At 39.0% G+C, this 22,691-nt stretch overlaps 1 protein-coding gene across 9 annotated transcripts in view; it reads right to left on the reverse strand.

Moving 5' to 3' along the window:
- The window catches only part of FGD4 (FYVE, RhoGEF and PH domain containing 4), a 253,092-nt gene that overhangs the window by 140,650 nt on the left and 89,751 nt on the right, over positions 1-22,691 (reverse strand). Inside the window, exon 1 of one of the 9 annotated variants that reach the window (XM_058743140.1) lies at positions 18,093-18,670. The exons of 6 other annotated variants lie outside the window; for them this stretch is intronic. The gene's annotated coding sequence lies outside the window, so the exon portion shown is untranslated. Of the gene's footprint in view, positions 1-10,018; positions 10,291-18,092; positions 18,671-22,691 lie in introns of those variants that run through there. 2 more of the 9 variants (XM_058743137.1, XM_058743138.1) reach the window with 2 other exon arrangements.

Raw genomic sequence — 22,691 nt, forward strand, 5'->3', positions numbered from 1 at the left:
TTTTTAAAAATCTTAAACTCAGAAGTGACCTAATTAGTTTCCCACATAGAGTCCCTCTGGGAAAATTGAAGTTTATGATAATACATTTAAAAGGAACTTTCAAATAAATGTTTAGGAAATAGGTAATTTAATAAGATTATTTGTCATATATATCATAGCCCCGAAAATACCTAAAATCAATGTTAAACAACTCACAGTTATTCACCAAATGCCTTATGCACGGAAGACTTCACGGGCCGGCATTCTGCTCCTATGCTTCTCCTCCTTACAGAGAGGTTATTCTTCACAAATTGTTGAAGAAGGACTTAGAAAGGTCTGTCAGACATTCACATAATACTGTATTTCATAACCATTTGTTGAACTTCATTTACTTTTTGTGTTAAAGGCTATCTCTACAACTTTCTATAGCTTACCATTTCTAATGGAAGTGATCTAAGACAAAAATGTTACCACACGGCTTGTGCTTTCTCAACTAAAATTTATTAATCTGCAATGTTTTTTAAAAAGGTGGGGCGCCTGGGTGGCGCAGTCGGGTAAGCGTCCGACTTCAGCCAGGTCACGATCTCGCGGTCCATGAGTTCGAGCCCCGCGTCGGGCTCTGGGCTGATGGCTCGGAGCCTGGAGCCTGTTTCCGATTCTGTGTCTCCCTCTCTCTGCCCCTCCCCCATTCATGCTCTGTCTGTCTCTCTCTGTCCCAAAAATAAATAAAAAACGTTGAAAAAAAAAATAAAAAATAAAAAATAAAAAAAAATAAAAAGGTGGTGGATTAAGTTGTCTGACCTAGCATTTGTTTTTAAAGCTACCTGGCACACCATCTGTCGTATACTTGAAAACGTCTGTGGACTAATGCCAAAAGTGACTTTAATAATTATTTACTACGTTTTGGCAATAAACACGTTTTGGCAATAAATAACAAGACAGTTATAACAAGTGAATGCTAGTATTTCACTTTGTTCAGATACAACAAGGAGTAAGAAAACGGAAGTATTTATGACTTTCAGTTATCAACTAAGGAGCAAAATCCTCACTCTCCAATGTTATTTAACCGAGAGGCAATCTCCATTTTCACAGAATAAAACTAACCTGAATCTTAACCCATTTTGCACTCTTTAGTTTTCTAATAACAATCTAATAAAATCAAGTAACAATTTGATACTAAAGTGATTACCTCATTGACCTAAAAAAACACACACTTTAATTTAAAAAGTCAACCAACTGATGCCTAATTTCCATTCTGCACGTCTGTGAGCCTTAATGAAGTCCTAAAAATTCTTGAATACATTCCAGGTAAATGCTGTTTGTTGCTTAAATATTTTTGTACCAAATTATTTTTATACAGATCTTCAAAGCAAGACTATTATCCCTGAATTGTTATTCTTTTAAAAAATATTTAATAGAAATGTTTTATGTTAATTCTGTAGTTAGACGTTCAGTTAGAGTCCCAACCACACAGTACTAAGGACCCCTCAAACCAGAGTTTCTGGATGGATGATAGATAACATAAGCCTTGGTTACACTGCTGCCCATTCTGGCTTCTAATTCAATTCTGTTCCTCTTCCACTCTGGCTGCCCAGCGAGAGCTATACATCTTTCTTATGGTGTGTGGATAGGGACAGCTTGTATACTTTAGATATATAGGAGAGAAATCTGCAATATGTCTGCAATGTCATCGACATTAATAATTCTCTAATAAAAAATACACAATCCTAGAGAATAAAAACACTCTTTTCTAACCTAAGTTATGGAATTGATCTGCATATCTCAAGTTATAACCTGTCTGATTTTCTTGGTATGTGTTTCCTGTGTCACAACACTCACTTCACATGTTCACACACACCATTCAGCAGTACACACACTTGAAGTTGGTGATGTGTCTCTCTTGTAGCATTTCCCCCACTCATTATAGTCCACCTTCACATCTGGCATGCTTTTTATCTAATTCAGCCTTTGTACTAATCCCAGGTAACTGATATGATCTAAATTCAAAGGAGCAACAAAGTTAATGGATAAATACAGTGCTTCTTCTTTAATTAGGACCATTATTATTTTTGCACAACTTCTCTGGATTCCACTTGAACAATGCCAGGTAACGACCCTACACTGGAAGAGCTATGTATGTGTTTCCTTTAGGAAATCACATTCACTTCAGCAAGAAGTTAATTCTGAGATTTCAAATTCCACGATCATCATCCTGTCACCACCTGGATTCCTCCTGTTCCTACTCTAAACTCTTGAATGAACCTATTCTTAGCTGTCCTAATAGCTTCATTAAAGAATATACGCACAGCACTTACTATGATGCTGGACACACGATACATGTCCATTTCTCTTCTCTCCTCCTCCCTCCCCATCACAGTCCCCCTGCCTCACCCACCTCACAGAGTCACTCTTTACAAATGCTTTCTCTAGCAGTTTCTTGTCCTTCACCTGTACACACCACAACACTGTCCACCTGTAGGGCTCTGGTTCGGAGGCTGCCATTTGGTGTGAACAAAATACCACCACAACTATTTTAAAGGATATAGAATTTCTGTTAGGGAAGATGAAAAAGTTCTAGAAATGGCTTAAGTGGAGACAGTGGTAGAACAACGTGAATGTATTAATGCCACAGAACTGTACACTTAAAAACAGCAAAATGGTAAGTTTTATGTATATTTTATGACAATAAAAAATTATTGCGACTAGGACATTTTCCACCATGAATTTATGACACCCAACCTCAGCCAGCCTATTTCTGCTTTGGCCAATCTCTTTGTTGATGCTTATGAAGTCCCTTTCATAGACTCTCCACTGCCTGACTGTGCCTCTGCATTCTACTTTCTTGAGTATCTATTTGGGACAACTGACCCACTTGAAGGCTACAGCTCCTCCCCTATGCAGAAGATTATAAAACACCTGTTTCCAGTACCAACCTGTCTCTCAGCTTCATGCTCTCATTCCCATATACCTGTAAGCTACCCCTTACACTGGAGAAGGGAAGACTGAACTTAACCTTGAAGGGTAAATGAGATCTTATTAGGCAGCAAAGGAGGGAAAGCACCTTATTTCGGGCTGCATAGTGAGGAGACATGTGGCAGATTTGCAAACTTCACTGCGGCGGGCAGGACTGTTCATCACTTCCCAGCTGATATCCTCAATGGCTGCTTACTGCCCTCAGAATGAATCCAAACTCCACATAATGCCTTAAGGCTCTGTCCCCTGCTTACCTTTCTAGCCTCATTCCTTGCCACGTTGCTTTCAAAATATGTTCCCAAACCATGTTCCCTCTATCAATCACCGGTTTTGAGAAGGAAGTAAAAAAAAAATGTTTTCTTTTCATAAATTTCCACAGGAACCTAACTATTATTTTTTCCAACTTTGAAATAGTCATGCAGCTTCCAGAAAAGGCTCCTCTGAGGCTTTAAGAAAATAAAACTTAGGCTTTGCCCTTGGCAGGTCAGATAAAGGGTAAAGTACAGCCAGTTACTTGCTACTAACTTGGGAGAAAAGAGGGAGGGCTTTTGTTTCTCTCTCTTTTTCATCAGCTGCCTCGCTGCCTCATCCAGATTTCCTTTAATTACTTGTCTTCCTTTCTTCAAGACCCTTATGCATAGCGTGATGGTGTAACAGCAGCTGCCTAGCCTTTTGTGTTGGCCCAAATATTCTTACAGGACAAACTCAGAATATGGAAAGAAAAGATAACCTGAATACAACCATCACCATCCCGTCTACAAATCAGCCATTCTACTTATTTCTTCCCTTTTATCCCACAGATAATGACACACTTAAACATGCAGTTTCCTTTTTGATGCAATCACAGGGATATATTACAGAAATAAAGAAAACTCCAAAGAAAGAAAAATAGGATATTAGTCATTCCAAATTTTAGTAAGCTTTCAGATAACTTTTTCTAAGTTATTATGTTTGTGGTAGGAAATAAGATCAAGGATAAAAAGAGAACTTAAAAAAAAACCAGCCAATTTCCATCATATGGGCCTTAAACTGATGAATGGGTACATGATAAATTATAAATGTACTTGCTTGAAATTTTAAAATCATTATCCTAGCAATCTATATATTGTGAATTTTACCAATAATGCTGAAACAGATTTTCAGTATTATACTAAGGATAAAATATCCATATAAGTCTTTAAGACATAACACTTAGTTTGTACATTAATCACTAAAACTCAAATAATCTCATATTAGTAAACAGTTCACTGTCTATGGGGTATGGCATAATCTTTATCTTCTACACAGGGTAACAAAGACCAATGTATTTAGCATCTGGGCACATAACACAAATGGGTAAGGATACCAGTCTACAACAGTATGAATTATTTACTTGTGGCAAATTGGAGAATTATTGTTTTTAAATGTCAAAGCTCAAAAACATTGTGTGGATCAAATAAAACTTTGAGCCACTGATTTGAGGTTTGTTCTGAAATTGTTTTATCCATTCATTCACAAGGAATTATTAAGCCCCTACGTGGGACTCCATACAGTATACATGGCACACTGCTAAGTACTTGGGAATTTTTTACAAAGTCCTGATGATCACTTTCAGTGGAATCTCATTTTCTTTCAACTGCACTATTCTTTTCAGTTCCTATGACCTCAAGGTCTTTCATATGGTCAGGTCTCACTTCCCCCTGCAGGTTTCCTTTGAACACTTATTTACAACCGTAATTAAATGAAAGTTCATGCAATGTCCTCCTTGTTTAGCATTTGTCTTCCCTACTATTCTCAAAGCCTCTGGAAAGCAAGGGCCATGACTGTCCCATTCATTTCTATAGGTCCTCTGCACACAGTATCAAACACTTAATACAATCTCAATTAATAATCCCTTCCAAGGAGTCAGAGAGAGAGCAGACAAGTAAAATGGTGATTGACAAGTTTGGCTGGGGGCCCTGTTACTGCAACAGGTGTAGGAAGGTCAAGGAGGGCTTGCTAGAACAATGATCTCCAAACTTTTTGATGGCACATCCCTCTCAGTATGAAAACCGGGCATCGCACCTCCAAGTATGTATGGATGCATGGATGCATGTATATATGCATAAGTTAAATGCATTAAATACAAGTATTGTTGCACTAAAATACATACTGTGAAATACTAAAATAGAACTTAATATGGTGTGAGGTACAGACAAAATACTATTTTTGAGGGATCAGTGTGATTCAATCTGCGTTGTTTTTTAAAATCTTGGTTAAATAGTTCATGGTATAGCCATTTGAAAGAGCAGATCTAAGTCAGTGTACTTCCATATGTGGTTTTAATGGTTATTTCTAGCTGAGAAAAATTCATTGTTTTAAAAGGAAGAACTATATCATTAGCTGCACTTACTAAATCATGATATACATTTTTAAATCCATCTACCAATTATGCAAAAGTTTTCCTTGAAATTCTTCTAGTATATTTCTATCTGCCTTGATGCCTTGGAAAGTGTTACTGTTTTTTGTTTTTTTTTTTTAATTTGGTCTAAACCCTACTATAACTATCTCAAAGATTTTAAAATAAGGCAAAAAGGATCTTGTATTTAAGTCTGAATTAGTATGCAGAAATAGTTATTTTTTTATTTTTATTTTAGAGAGATAGAACGTGACCAGGGCAGAAGGGCAGCGGGAGAGAGAAAGAGAATCCCAAACAGCCCGACACAGGGCTCGATCCCACAATCGTGAGATCATGACCTGAGCCAAAATCAAGAGTTGGATACTTAACCAACTGAGCCACCCACGCACACCAGAAATAGTTTTTTTAAGTAAATAAAATAAATAAAAGACGCACTAATATCTATCTTGCTGAGGACACAATAATGGAAATATTTCCAAAGAGTCCCTCCAAAAATGCTCTATCCATCACGTACTTTTTCCCTTTGCTGATTGCAGTTACTTTCTCACTCATTCAAATGTTACCCTTACCTCAGAAGGACAGGTTGTGCTTAGTTTTTCAAATATATCTGCTAGGTAAGAACCTGCTAAATATGTACAGACACTTCTCTTCACATGGAGGATTAGCAAATGGGGAACATTTGTGTTTTTTTTTTTTTGTAAAAGAAAAGGATATAAAGGGCTTTAGTCTGCAAACTTGTTTAAGTACTGTGCCATTACATAATCTACAAATATGATGCTTATGATGATTTGTCACCCAATATTACCAGAATTCCATTACATTATCTAACATATGTAATCATCACAATTATATAACTTAATGTAATCCCGGTCTTTTTTAACCAGCCATGCCTAAAATTCCATGGGCAGAAAGGAGACCAGTGATTCTTCCAACACTTCGAAGACTTCTGGGTAAGACTGATTCTTCTCCTCATCTCTTCCATTGGATGCTCTATTTAACACTTTCAGTATCCTGGGCTTTAAGCACCTGTGAGCATAAATTTGATCAACAAAATCCATGACCTCCAGCAGCACCCAGTTTAGCCAGGGACAGACATGAATGCATCCAGAACCATCTGAGATTTGAGGAGGATTTGCTTAGTTCTCTTTGTTGGGGTAGGGCTCTTTCCAGGAGCAGAGACATGAGAGCCAGGTGACGTAGTGACTCTTCTAATCCTATGAGGGAAGACCTCTCCTTATCTTCCAGTCAATGAAATGGCAACACACAACTGTCACTGGTCACTTGGGTAAATTCCTTTACCTAACATTTTTTTTCATTAGTTTTAGCTCAGTTCAACAATCGAAGTGTAAGCATGGGTTCTGTGCTGAGCGAAAAGCTGGGGATTAAAATGAGTAAAATAATTCCTGGCCTCAGGAAATCAGTCAGTTGGGTAGAGAAGCAAGATAACAGTCAATTGCAAAATATGGTGCTGACAGATCTAACCACAAGGTGCTTCAGGAGCCCATAGGAGAGAAATGCAGCTGGAAAGAAAAGTTTACTGGAAGACTGGTAGTTGAGCGGTGTCTTAAAGGAGCACAAGTAACACTAAAAGTATTTTTTTTCTGTTTAAAACAAAGCCCGTACAATGTATAGCCATTTCTTGCCTCAATACTCACACTGCTTCAGTATTTTATTGCTGAAATATATAACAAACTTCATGGTTGGGTAAATTTTAGACATTTTTGCATAAATATAGATATTAAAACAGCCTTTTTCAAAGCTACTGCATTTCAGGTAGTCAAACTATTGAATTAGCTAGTGGCTAGTACTCCAGATACAGACCTGGTTCTTCTGAGGAAAGACACTACTTCCTTGACAATTTTCTATGATAAAAAGGCAATGACAAACTCAAACAGGGAATGGGAATACTAATTTGGAAAAGGAGTGCCAAATGTTGTAGCACCATCAGGTACCTTAAGTCTGAAGCTAAATGAGCTCAAAGTCATAAACACTCCATTCCATAGAGCCCTCAAAGTGGCCATGACCATGAGTTGAGACTGTGCTCATCAGAATTGGCCTAGAAGTTGTCAATCATCACAGAAGAGACTCAATGTATACAATAATCAGAAAGAAGAAAAATAAATTAAGGAAGAGATATACTAGTGATCATTTTACAGCAATAATTTTATACCTATTTCAATTCTTTAAAAGTTTTATTTATTTATTTTGAGAGAGAGCGTGAGCAGGGGAAGGGCAGAGAGAGAGGGAGAGAGAGAGAATCCCAAGCAGGCTCCGCACTGTCAGTGCTGAGCCCGATGTGGGGCTCAACATGAGGCTCAAACTCATGAACCTGATTTCATGACCTGAGTCCAAACCATGAGTCAGCTGTTTAACCAACTGAGCCACCCAGGTGCCTCTTCCAATTTTTTAAAGAGGGAAAACAAGGGGTGCCTGGGTGGCTCAGTCAGTTAAGTGTCCGAATCTTGATTTTGGCTCATGTCATAATCTCATGGTTCCTGAGACAGGGTTTGTGCAGTCAGCATGGAGTCGGGTTGAGATTCTCTGTCCCCCTCTCTCTCTCTGCCCCTTCCCTGTTCATGTTTTCTCTCTCTCATTCTCTCTAAAAATAAATTAATTTTTTTAAAAAAGGAGGGAAAATTAGCTTTATAGAAAATGCTACACTGCCAACCCTGAGATCAGCTTACTCTTTAAGGGAGCTACACCTTTCCTTTTTTTTTTTTCTTTAAATATTTATTCATTTTTGAAAGAGTGTGTGAGCAGGGGAGGGGCAGAGAGAGGGGGACAGAGAACGGAAGGGGGCTCTGTGCTGACAGCAGTGAGCCAGATATGGGGCTCGAACTCAGAAACTGTGAGATCATGACCTGAGCTGAAGTCAGATGCTCAACCAACTGACCAACCCAGATGCCTGGGAGCTACACCTTTTTCTAATGAACAGAAAGAACATATCTTCATTATTACCTTTGGCAAAAAGACGACTACACACACATACACACACCAGTAGAATTGAAGGTCCTCGTTTCCTGAGTAGTTGTGTGTCGTTTCAAAAAATTTTAATGTCGGGGCACCCGGGTGGCTCAGTCGGTTAAGCATCCAACTTTGGCTCAGGTCATGATCTCACAGTTGTGAGTTCAAGCCCCGCAGTGGGCTCTGTGCTGACAGCTCAGAACCTGGAGCCTGCCTCAGATTCTGTCTCTCTCTCTCTCTGTCTCTCTCTGCCCCTTCCCTGCTCATGCTCTGTCTCTCAAAAATAAACGTTAAAAAAAATTAAAAAAAAATTTAATGTCTGACAGTTAAGCAAGCAGGTTGAATTTATAGTGTAGCTGTTAATGTATTACTGCCATAATTTAACATAACTACCAAAACATAAACATCAAGATCAATCATCCTGAAGTTTTCTTTCCAGAACATAGTTAAACCCCCAAACAAGTAGACTGGCTTGACTTTGTTCTCTTGTTTAATTTAAGTTTTGCACCACTTCACTCATCTCACTAGAAGATGAACAAGGAAAATGCCTCTACCGTTCACCGAGTCAATTTGGTTACTATCCCTTATCCATAAATGGCCAAGTCCAAACTGCCTTAGAATCAATCATTAGCAGACCTTCAGATTACTTCCAACACATTATCTGATCCCTATCACATCCTTCAAGATCTGACTCAAATTCACTGCCTCCTTATTAATCCCACACTGTGACATCTCCTATAGAAGAATTTCACATCTCTTTCACAAAAGCTACTTGCCTTGTGTATCTTCCCCTAACATTATGAACTTTTTTTTAAAACAATCACTCCAAAATAAACCTGTTTCTCTAACAGAACACTGGGGTTGGAAAGGACTTTAGATGTCATCTAATTCTTACTACACAACAGACAAATCTTCTCTAAAGTTCTGATTACTATTTGAATACCACCAGTGATAAGAAAATGGCTCTTAAATACACTATTCCACTCATAAAAAGTCAAATTATTAGGAAATCCATCCTTAAGTTTTTATTGCACCATCCAAACACAAAATAATAGTTATGTTAGCTACTATTACTTTACTTAGGACAGGTTTATCTTCTCTACCAGATTATAATTTGAGTAATTTTATATTAGTTTATTTTTAATTATAAGGCCATTGTTAATTATTTAAAATCTACAGACAAGAGGTGCCTGGCTGGCTCAGTTGGTAGAGCGTGCAACTCTTGATTTCAGGTTCCACAATGGGTGTACAGATTACTTAAAAATAAAATCTTAAAAAAAAAAATTTAAAAATTAAAATCTACAGACAAGTTGTAAATAAAACAAAAGTGATTCTAAAATCTAATAGCAACAAACAAGTCTGTGTTTGGGGTTAATTCTTTAGTATTTTTTTCTATATATTATATAAAACGCAACTCAGCACAGCATATACAACATGTATGCATACTATGTTTCATTGTGAGCACAGTTCTACATTTTTTTGAAAACAGGCTTTTAATATTTGTACAACATACAATCTCATGACTAGGTCATAATTCATGTAGCCATTTCCCTGTTGTGGAACATACCTGTAGTTTCCCATTTCTCTCCATTCCACAGGAGCACCTGACGTGATGTGATAAATCATTCACAGAATCACTAGGTAACTTAACTACTGGTAGATTTCTAAAACTGGGACTGTGGGATGAAAGAATACGAATATTTTTAGCACTAATGATACACGTACCAGGTGTGTTCTCGCTTACTTTACTCCCGTTTCAGAGTTTCTGCTTCACAGGACATTCTGAATAGGTTGATAAGTCAAATGACCTCTGTGTTCCACAACCACATCTGATGGGACCATGGGTAAGTGCCAACCCAGACTTCACCATCAGAGTCTCTCTCCAAGGCATCAGTAGTTGGGACTTTGTTTCTGCTGGGCACTGGGCCTAGAAAGTGGTATAATCGAGACTTGGGGTGGCCCTGCTTTCTGCCATCCAGAGATGCAGAAGAGGTCATCTGAGGGAGATAAAGTGTAAGTATGTTGGCTCCAGGCTCCTCTGAGGCCTGGATAAGTGTACTGTGCCTTGTTTCTATACAACCCTCTTTTAAGTTAGAGTGGGATTCTTCTATCCTTTGTAACAAAATGTTCCCTAAGATAATGCATATTACCAAATTATTTTCCAAAAAGTTTTATCAATTTACACTTTCATCTGAAGTGACACTGTCATCTGAAATAAATAAGGGTGCCAATCCAAAATACAACCATTCAGGAAATTTTTGCCAGTGCAATAAAGGAATATTTATTTTGTGTATTTCTTTGATTGCCAGTTATATAAAACTTTCTTTTCATGTACTAGTTATTTGTGTTTCTTTCTTTTGGAAATGTCTGTTCATGTTCTTTGACAATTACTCACTACCTATGGGCTTCTTAAAGATAGTAAAACTTAGTAATTCTCTCTCCATCTCTTTGGAATCTTATTTCTCTACCTCCTCAGCTATTGCAGTATTTAAGTCTCCTAGGTTGTTTTGTTTTTGTTTTTGCTTAGGTTAAATTTTCTAGTAAAAGAAAACTGAGCATAAAAGCTATGAATATAGGATTGAAGCCAAAATGGATTGGGGTTTTAACCCCAGTTTATCATTTAATTATTAGCAAACTTGAAAATAGTATTTATCTCATAACAAGTTTTATTTGTTCAACGGGGATAAATTCCATTTATCTCAACTGTGTGCTAAAGATTAAATGAAATGATGGGGCACCTGGATGGTTCAGTTGGTTAAGTGTCCAACTCTTGATTTTGCCTCAAGTCATGACCTTACAGTTCATGGGTTCAAGCCCTGTATCAGGATTTGAGCTGACACATGGAGCCTGCTTGGGATTCTCTCTCTCTGCCCTTCCCCTGCTTGTGTTCTCCCTCTCTCAAAATAAATAAACTTAAAAAAAAAAAAAGATTAAATGAGATGATGAATACACTTTGCATTGTTTGACACACACAGAAAAGCACTAAAAGTTGGAACAATGCAATAACAGTAAGCGTACTGTAAATGCATTTAAACTTGCTTGAACTAATGTGCTTTGCAGACATAGAAAACAGCTATGTAGAAGCAGCACAAACACAGGTTCCATAGCTTAAGTTGTTTGAGCAATTTGATCCCAATGCTCATGTGCCCTGTCGTAGGTGTGAGATAGAGATCATGAACCTGCTGAGCCCTCATATTTCATGCAGAATGGCCCTCAAATGCAAGCAAAGTAATTATTTCATCTCCTACCTAGAGCAAAGCAGTAGCAATCTCTTCCAAACCTGGGAACAAATAAAACACACACTAGGTTAAACTCAATGAAAGAGTTGATCTCCAAAGCAATGCCTTCCTAAGCAAATTCTCAAGGACTTTTTTTTTTTTTTTTTGCTCTGTGCAAGTTTTACTCTGTGCTGACTTTAGTGTCTAAATATCAAGAGTAAGATGTGACAACTATATTGTGATGACAATGATAAGAGGAGAAAAATTCTGCCCACCTCGGATGAAGAAGATGATGAAGATAAAGATGCAAAAGAACAATTTAGGCTGTCTTGGATATTATTCCTTCCAGTGTTTCCATCACTTAAACTGTCAGTTATATTTCTAGACTACAAAACTGAAGATCTACTCTCAGAATATCTAAAACTATTCAAAGTTCTTCATTCTTTACAGGATAGAGTAAAAACTTCTACGCAAGCCAAGACCTCCACTCTCAAATCCCAACCCTACCTCAGCTCACATTCTGCACTCAGCTTTCTAGGCCTATCTGCCTCCCTGCTTTTGCTGCCTCAGACCAGAATTCCCAGCCCACTCCACCTGCACGGTCAATTATCTGCTCCTCTGTCCCTGGTACAACTCCTCCATCACCAACCACAATGAATGCAATAGATTGGTTAACAGATTATTGACTGAGCACCTGTGAGCACAGACCATGTCTAATCAAGTTCTTCATCCAGAATCTAGCAAGGGCAAATGAACACGCAAAAAGCGTTCTTTTGGAGGTAATGGGTATGTTTATGGCACAGATTATGGCAACGATTTCACAACTGTATACTTATCTCCAAACCTCAAGTTGTATATATGTACGGCTCTATGTCAATTGTACCTCAATAAAGTCTTTTTTATTTTTTTAATTTCTGTAAATGTTTAATTTTGAGAGACAGAGACACAGACAGAGTGCAAGTGGAGGAGGGCAGAGAGAGAGAGGGAGACATAGAATCCGAAGCAGGCTCCAGGCTCTGAGCTGTCAGCACAGAGCCTAATGCAGAACTTGAACCCACAAACCGTGAGATCATGACCTGAGCCAAAGTCAGATGCTCAACTGACTGACCACCCAGGCATCACTCAGTAAAGCCTTTCTTAAACAACAAAAGTGTTTGCTGAATAAATGAATGTGAGAGATGAATGAATGAATATATGTGAGGGGTGAGAATGGTGGGAGAGATCAAAGAGAAATGTACGCTATAGAGAGAAGTACTCCTGGGCTTTCACTGCTAAACAGAAGCAAATATTTCAACATTAATGGGATTATTACCAATGCCTCTTAGAGAATATCACAACTATCACCATCATCTTTAGCACTAAATGGGGTTTTCAATATTACCTCCTTTAATATTCATGATAATTCCCTAAGTTCTAACTAATGGGGGAAGGGGTTTCAAGAAGCTAAGTAACTTGCCTAGAAACTTCCACGTAGCCAGTATGAGAGATGGCAGAAAATCTAGGCTGCTTGTGCTCTAAACCACTGTACTGAATGCCTTCCCATGCTAACAAAGTAAACTCTGACTTTGGAAAAGACAACATGCAGTGTGCTTTTGGAGCACTACATGACCATGATATGATCCTGATAGGCTTTCCTCAATTTTCTCCTGAATGAAGTGAGGATAACACACCCCCACTCCACTGAATTGTTCTGGATTTTAAAAAAAAATTTTTTTTAAATGTTTATTTATTCTTGAGAGAGAGAGACAGACAGAGCATGAGTGGGTGAGAGGCAGAGAGAGAGAGAGAGAGAGAGAGAGAGAGAGAAAGACACAGAATCCCAGGCAGGCTCCAGGCTCTGAGCTATCAGCACAGAGCCCGAAGTGAGGCTCGAACTCACGAACCCTGAGATCATGACCCAAGCGGAAGTCGGACATTTAACTGACTGAGTCACCCAGGCGCCCCATGCTGGCTGGCTTCTTATCATTTGTGTCTCAGCTTCATGAGACCTCCCCAGATAAACATTTCCTGATAAACCAATCTGAAGTTTGCTGCACTAAAATCCCTCAACACATCAAGGTTTTGTCTTCACATTCTCGTCACTAGTTGAAATTAACATTGTTCATTTATTTATTATCTATCTCCCCCTCTACTATTTTCCACTAAAGTCCTTGCCCTTTGTGTTCTGTGCCCTATCCTCCACACTTGCAATACTGCCTAGCAGAGAGTAAGTGCTCAATAAATGTTTGATAACTGAATGCAAAGTTGAAAATGATGACAGTAACACAAAGAAAGAAAGAATCAATAGGCAGCAGGATGGTTCTGGGCAAGGGGAAGCAAGTGGTTGGGGTGGTGGGAAGCTGAGGAAAGGAAGACCAGGTAAGTAATCCCAGGTTCTATGGCTCCAGCAATGTTCAAAGAGGATGCATTAGCTCACATCAGAAATATACTATCCAGACGACAAGTGTGCCCTCGAGTGGAACTATATTTGTCATTCAGGCTGTCTTTCCCCACCTGCTCTGGGCTCCACAATCACTAAGCAACATTCCGATCCTTACTTTCCTTCTGCTACAGATATGGATGTGAGGAAGCGAACATGCAAACTAAAAAACACAAACATCTAGTTGGCTTGGAAGTTACAGTTCTCATTTAAATGCCTAAACTTCTCAAAAAGCTGTATCTGTTTCTTATGACCTTGGTTACTAAGGAATCATCTTTCAAAGCTGCTCTTCCTCTGTGCATACTGAAAATTGCACCTGTGAGATGTTAGGGTGACACCCCAATGTTCTGCTCCTCATAAGGCTAACAACGTAGGAAGTCAGCTGATTTTACCCTGTATCTTTGCATTCAACATGTAATGCTCAACATTAGCTGTTTCTGCAACCGAGTTTTGTGACCCTGGATATGTGGCTTAATGTTTATGGGCCTCAGATTCTTCTCTATAAAATGAGAGCTGTAAAACAAGATGATCATGATAGATCCTCAAAATAGGTGGCAAGATGTGAAAATTATGTGAAAGTATGTGCAAATACACATCTAGCAATATATACTAGGGATCAAAAAAATCCAATATATTCCATCTGTTTGCCTTATGGAAATACACCTTGTCTCATGACTTTATAAATCTGAACACAGGACCAGAAAATCGGTATGAATGAATGAATGAATGAATAAATAAATAAAAACACAGGATTTAAACAGAGAAGGAGGAAGCAAAGGAAGGAAGGAAAGAAAACAACTCCTTAGAAGGGAAGTCAGTAACTGAACACATTTGTTACAAAAGAACAATTAGCCTCAGAGTGGGGGTTATTTGTAAAATATGGAACTTTTCTAAGAGTAAGGTATTGCTAGACACCCTCAACACAGCTCCATCAAAGCCATTCCCAGATCTGAAGTGGTCACACAAAACCATTCCAAGGATGGGCTGCTGCCTCCATAGACCCATTCATTCCCAATTCATACAAAGTTTGCCTTTTTACTCTACAGAAGCACAGAAGCTGTTACAAGCACAGAAGAGGAAGCATCTCAGAAGCAGAGCAGCTGATAATCAAAACTATGGCACAGTCAGAGAAAAATCCTGCCAAATGCAACCACTTTTGAGCCGTGGCTTTTGGGTGACCTTACATCATTCACATACCCACTTTCGAGGCTTCCCATCCTGTAGTTCTATATCTAACACAAATACAAAATTTTACTGGTGCATAAAATCAATTCATTCTATGCATTTCTTAAGACCATGACAGTCTGGGATTGTTGGAGAGGATAAAAGAGGAAAAACTTCAGTACATCTATTTTTAAATGTCATGTAACCTGCAAACAGCTTCAACACTGAAAACATGTGAACACAGCATCAGTAATGACAGCCTCTGCAGTTTCTCTTCCACTTCAAATCCCTAGTGTTCCATCAGCTGAGGCAGCTCAAGGCCCAAATGCGCCAAAACGGCCCAAAAGAATTCACTTCAAAGAATGGATTCTAAACCTGTACTTCAAAAGCAAAGAGACTCAGTTGAGAAGTTAGAAAGAATGTGGCAATAAAATAAAGGAGGAAAAAATGTAAGCATCTAAGTGCTATTTATTAGCTCTGTAGTCTACCTGTCCAAATAGAGGTGAAGTCAGGCAGCATCCCAGCATATATTATGGAAGCAGCAGAAAGACGTGCCCGCCCCTGAACCAGAAGTGAGTTGATTTGCTGTCTATTCAGACCATTATGGGTTTGAATCAGAACAAGCACTTTATTCAGAGTTTCTGATTCGTCATCCATTTAATACTTTTATAAGAAGTAACTGCAAATGGGGGTTAACAAATGTTATAAACTTGCCATTTAGTGAAACCTTAAGCTATACTGAAGGACTGAAAAGCATCACACCATCAGAGTTTGAAAAGTTGGAAGGCAGCGCAGAAATCAGGGAAACCTCACACCTCTTCCCACCCTCAGGCAAGGACGGTGAGAACCAGAAGGCAAGGCTTGGCAGCAGACCCAAGAAGGGAGTACAGTCTGAACTCATTACCACAAGACTGTGGACACCATTTATGAATGGAAGCAAACACCTCAGCCCCGGTGATAAGAAACAGCAGGTCCAAACACCACCGCCCTGTGAGCGACCTCGCGATCTGGGGTCATGCACCCCTGCCCTTCGGGTGTGCTGGTAGGAATCTCAAGTTCTCTGGGAGTGTCCCAGCCACCAGCCCCTCTTCAGTAATTTAGAAAGTGCAGCCCTAAGTTTTTTGTCAGTGGCTGGCAGAAGAGAATTTTCAACACATTTGAACACACTCGTGGCTTTATTAATTATTACTCAAAAAACCCAGTAAGGGGTGATAGTAACACATATGCTTATAAGTGAAAATAAATGACCCAAGTGCCTGCCAACACCCATAAAACGCTGACATGAATCCCCACTTAAAACCAGTCTTAGAACTTTAACTCAGTAACAATAAAAATGGTGAAGACATTCACAAACACTAGAGAACTTGAAAAGTGCACAGATTGATCCAGCCCATCGCACCGGTTGAGGTAACCACACCCCAGGCACATGGAGGCTCAAACCCTTCACACTCATTTACTCAAAGCCTCTTCTAGGTTTTTAAGGTAAAGTAACTAAAACATGAACACCCTAAAAACAGACACTTTTATATTATTTCATCCCCCCCCAACTTACATTGCTTGTAGGTGTTTTTATGGGTGAAAATTTCACCCCAATAATACAAGATTAGCTTAAAATTTCTTGCACGTGCTCCTAAGGAAAATTTCAGGCAGACAGGCATCTGTTAATTATTGAAAAAGATGCTTTTTAGAGCTAGTATGTATCTCATTTAATTTTTATAGTAAAAACAATAATACTGTATATAGATCAGTAAATGCAAAAGAATGTAAGAATTTTAAAGTCAACTACACTTAATACCAAGAACCCATAACTAGCAGTCAGGCCTAAAATCCTGTTCTTGAAGTAAGACCAGGAGTCCTTGACCAACACAAGGTTATCTAATTTTATACTATCATTTAAAAAAGAAAACCAAACAAGATTCGGTCTAATAGCAATGACCTTTCCTAGCTCTCTGGGCAGCCAGTGACCCACTGACATGAATGTCTAAGATGACAGCAAAACAGTGCAATTAAAAGGACTCATGCTGCATAAGCAAAAAGCTTTTCTTTGCAACCCTTCCTATATCAAATAAAAATGGCAGACCTAGCCAGACTCGCAGAGCCCTGGTGCTATGGTTTAAATGACAGAAAAACACAAAAGGAGTATCTAGAGTACAGACAGCACTCTTTTTGTTTCTCACTTTTATATTTTAGGGCACTGTTTTGGGGAAGGGGATACAATGCTGCTTTACAAAGGACAGAGAACTCCCTTGTTTGAGCTACCAACCTCTTATAACCACACAGAAAAATGTCAGTCATCCATTTGTTAGCACCAAAATCTCCTTCGACTGCTTACAATATGCACCACACATTTTAAGGGGATGTTGAACCAGAAAAACAAAGGAAGCCCTTGAAAAAGAAAAGAAACCGATCTCCGAGCTTTGCCCCTGCCCTTATCACAGTGCCTGCATGCCTGCCGTTAAAGCACTGTCACATTGTTTCCACATGCTCAGGCCCTTGAAACTTGTGTAAAAGCATTGCAAAATAAAACTGTATCAACATTGCATTTCAAAACATGAGCTAGTAATGGTAGGGCGGTCATGTAGGTTAGAATAATTATTAATTAAATCATAACCTACAAACGCCCCTGACCTGAGACATTTTCTCATTTGATGAACAGGCATAGAACACGTTGTAGGCATGGGCGTATTTCAAAAAGAATATCGGTGTAATTCACTCTTAGAAACCGCTAAAAATGATTGTCTCTTTGCCACTTTCAGGGGTCATAACATAATTTCACAGGCACAAAAAATTTTAACTGATTAAAAAATAATTCATTTTCCCACCGACCGGATATTGTGTAGGCATAATTGAGCTGCTTAAATTCAATACAACAGAAATGTGTAACACGCTGGAGATTTGTTCCAGAAGAGCTTACAGCTCCCTTTCCTTGGACCACATGGAGATACTGCCCCACACCAAACGTAGTACAAACTGGATACACAGTACTAGGCTTACTTACCTTATAAAAGCTGAATTTTTTCCTCTTGATTAGAAGTCACAAATGGTTTAAGTAAAACTCCCTTCATTTGTTCTTCCAGCGAGCCAAATCTAGCTTCCCATTAACCCAGTCCATTGCAGATAATTTCACACAGCACACGCTTCCCAGTTCCCAGCCCAGCAAGGATAATCACATTCCAGCGGGGAGTGAACAGATGGTGGATTCCATGGTAACCAGCCCTCCTAAGGCGATTGGTAGAAGTGTGTGACTACAGCTTATTGGGTAACAATCACTGTCTTTGTGCTCCAGCCTTGCAAATCCTAAAGGAAGCAACATATAGCCACTCACATGCGCAAGGGCTTGCCTAGCAGGTGTTTGGCTATTTAAACAAGGCGATCCAGGCCAATTAAAAGCTTTTCCGAGAATCTACTCCTGGTGATTCAAAGTCCTAACATTTCAGATAGTGTCCACTGCTCATTCAGGGAGAAAGGTCACAAGAGGCTTAACTTGACAAATAGAAAATAACACTTGAAACTTAACCTGAAAATTCAAGATAAAGCATTCTAGAAATCTATGCTGTGGCAGCAAATCATTTTCTGATTTGCAATCCACGTGAGAAGTAAAACTGGTTTTGTATTTAGATTTTTTAAACAAATAGGACTTTTAAAATCTGTAAAACTACCTTAGTTTGAAAATAAGTTTTCAAAACCAGTTGTTTTACAAATGTGCATGTAATCATTTTTTAAAAACTTGTATACATTCATTTTTACTATATTTGTGGATTTCAGGTTGGAGGGATGGCTATTGAATTTAAATTTTCCATTAGAGCCTTACCAAGTTATGGGATGGAAATCTCTTCATTATGTACTCTCTACAGGTTTGTTTCTGCAGCCACAAAAGTTAAATGCTGATTCAGCAGGAAAAGAGCTTTCCGTGAACGGGTGGTACTCAACGAATTAGAGAATAAGTCCTTGAAGGAGTAAAATGGCTGAAAACCAAATACTATTTCACACCAAAACCCACTATGAGAGGTAATGCACAAATCTAAAACAGATAAACTCAAATCACTCCAAAAATCTATCAGAAATAAATTTTTAGGGGTGCCTGGGTGGCTTGGTTGGTTAAGCATCTGACTTCGGCTCAGGTCATGATCTCACGGTCCGTGAGTTTGAGCCCTGCGTCGGGCTCTGTGTTGACAGCTCAGAGCCTGGAGCCTGTTTCGGATTCTGTGTCTCCCTCTCTCTGACCCTCCCCCGTTCATGCTCTGTCTCTCTCTGTCTCAAAAATAAATAAATGTTAAAAAAAATTTTTTTTTAAAAGAAATAAATTTTTAAAAGATCAAAAAAAATCAAATAAATAATTAGGATAAGCCTAAGGTGAAAACAAAACAAAACTTGTAAGCTGTGACTAGATGTAGATATATTAATTACCTCCACAGTTATCTCCTATCTTAAATTTACGAGTTCTCTTCCAGGCATGAATATAAACGACACAAATATTGAAAGGAACCAGACAAAATTATTTGCAGATGATATGATTCTACCTGGAGAAAAATCAGAGGAATCAAGTAGGGTATTATTTATAGTACCAGAAGTTCAGTGAAATAGCCAAATATATCAATATAATACCTTTATAAGAGCAAAAAACTATCAGAATACCAATGAAAGGGGATTTCCTAACAATGGCAATGAATATACAATTCTCGGGAATATTATCAAGAAGTATGTGAGAACTACTTGGGTGGGGGGAAGAATGAACTCTTATCAGAAGGAGTAAAGGAAAACCTAGTATGTTGCTGAATACAAAGATCTATTTTAAAGATGCCAAGTTTTCCCAAATTACCACATAACCTAGTAGTAAAATTTCCAACGTACTTTAGAAAATAAATTTAACAAAGTAACTCTGACGTTTACTTGGATTTAAAAAGATGAAAATACCAAAGAAAATTCTATATGAGAAGAGTAATAATGGGCAAAATAACTATACCAAGTTTTAAAACATGTTATGAATATAATCTACTGATATGGCCCATATGTATAACTTCAGGAAAAACCTCTTTCCCATGGAGTTTCCTACTGAACATCTCTGCTTTGATGTTTAACAACTATCTCAAACATAAGCTCCCAAAACTCAACTTTTGATCGTCTCCCCAGACCTGCTCCTCTTGCATCATTCCTTGTTTTTGGAAATGGCAACTCCACTATTCCAAACTCAGGCTAAATGTCTGGGAGCCCATCTCTGACCCTTTTCTGACAACTTCACATCCAACCTGACAGCTCATGCCATGGGCTATTTCTTCCAATCTGGCCACTTCTTACCACCTGGTCTCTTTAATAACTTCCTAATTAAACTCTGCTTCCATCTCACCTCCTACAGGGCTATAAAACCTAAATGGATAATGTCAACTCTCTTCTCAAAACTGACTTTTCCTGTTGCACTAAAAACGTCCCTTTCTAGAGGCACCTGGGTGGCTCAGTCAGTTAAGCGTCCAACTTCAGCTCAGGTCATAATCTCATGGTTCGTGGGTCCAAGCCCTGCTTCGGGCTCTGTGCTGACAGCTCAGATCCTGGAGCCTGCTTTGGATTCTGTGTCTCCATCGCCCTCTGCCCCTCCCCTGCTCATTCTCCGTCTCTCTCTCTCTCTCTCTCAAAAATAAACAAACATTAAAAAAAAAAAAAAAAGGTCCCATTCTATGCGATGGCTTAAAAAGCCTTAATAACCTGGGACCCAACCCCTTTACTCACCGAAATCCTCTCTCCTACAACCCTTTCCTGCCTTCCCCAAGCTCTTCAGGCAGTCTCACAGTTTGTCCTCTCCTCTGCACTTTCTCAGTAAGTGGGACTGTGATGGTGTTTACCACAGGCCAGTTATCTGTATGCATCTCCCCTGCCACCAGACTGTGAGCCAGCTCCTCAAAGCCAGGTACTGCCACTCTGGACTCTATGCTCCTAATGCCAGGCAAAGGTCCTTGTGTATAGTGAGCACTTATTAAATCTGCAATGAATAACAGCTTGCTGCAGAATTTTTTAGTCTAGTGCAAGTTTAGAGGCAACCTAAGAATCTAATAACAGATGAACGATTACACAAGAATGCGTACAACTTGATAGAATCTCATGCAGTTATTAAAAATATGGTCGCGGGGCACCTGGGTGGCTCAGTCGGTTGAGCTGCCGACTTCGGCTCAGGTCACGATCTCGCGGTCCATGAGTTCGAGCCCCGCGTCGGGCTCTGTGCTGACAGCTCGGAGCCTGGAGCCTGTTTCCGATTCTGTGTCTCCCTCTCTCTGACCCTCCCCCGTTCATGCTCTGCCTCTCTCTGTCTCAAAAATAAATAAACGTTAAAAAAAAAAAATTAAAAAAAAAAATATGGTCACAAAACCTATGTGGCATAAGGAGAATGTTGATGGCATTTTAATAACAATATACTATTGGGACACCTGGGTGGCTCAGTCGGTTAATCAGCCACTCTATTTTGGATCAGGACATGATCTCACATATCATGGGATTGAGCTCCTTGTCAGGCTCTGCACTGACAGTGCAAAGCCTGCTTGGGATTCGCGCGCTGTGTCTCTCTCTCTCTCTCTGTCTCTCTCTCTGTCTCCCTCTCTGTGCCCCTCCCCGACTAATGTGTGTGCTCTCTCTGTGTGTGTCTCTTTCTCTCAAAATAAATAAATAAAAATTTAAAAAAGTATATACTCTTTGCTGAGCCCCTAGTAGGTATCAGGTATTGTAATAAGCAGTTCACAGTATTTTATTTAAACCTCACAGGGATTATAAAGTAGACCTTACTATCCTCATTTTTTAGGTGTGGAAACAAAGACTTAGAAATTCAGTTCTGTGCCCTCTGTCTCACAGCTAAGATCTGAACTTCATTTGAGACCAAAGCTTGGCTCTAAGTCATTATTGCTACATTATCTTCTGGAAGTAAAGGGAAAAAAAATAAATACATAACTAAATACTCACTATGAACAACTACATAAAAAAGAAAAGATACTTAGGAACTAAAGCCTAGGGTTACCTACTTCAAAATTCTAAGAGCAGTTATGAGGAAGAAATATTGGTGATATTTTCCTTTCCTCTGTTTTCCAAAATTCTTGATGTCAAAAAGGATTACTCTCTAAAAATAATATTTACTCCTTCTACACATATTTTTCAATGGTGATTCTACTCTGTTCTTAGGTGGATCTACCAAGTAGCAAGACACAATAAAAAAATCTAGGAAGAACTTGACTCACAGTTTCTAGAGAATTGATTCCAAGGGCATTTACTGAGAAAGAAGAAAAAAATGGCAGATCCCAGAAAGGCACACAAGCGGCAGTGTCCTCTTCAGAGCCACTTGCACCTCTAGGGGTTCTGACATTGTCTACGTGATGGCACCTCTAGCCGCACTGTCCACCAATCTAGTAACAGGGCCTCCAAACGTAAGCATGTGACAAAGAGCCAACAATCCCGTAAAGATTTTCAAGGTGAAAAAGGGTTGGAAACAGGCTGGATAATTTATCTTCTTCAAATGCTGGGTGGGCAGCAACACTGCCCAGCATCCATCATAGCGGCCACTGTGCCGGCAAAGCAGCGATCAAATAGCCTTGTGAGTATTGTTCTACCTCCCTTGGCTACTGAA

Source organism: Neofelis nebulosa, chromosome 8 (genome assembly GCF_028018385.1).
Source record: "Neofelis nebulosa isolate mNeoNeb1 chromosome 8, mNeoNeb1.pri, whole genome shotgun sequence".
NCBI classification, from domain to species: Eukaryota; Metazoa; Chordata; class Mammalia; order Carnivora; family Felidae; genus Neofelis; species Neofelis nebulosa.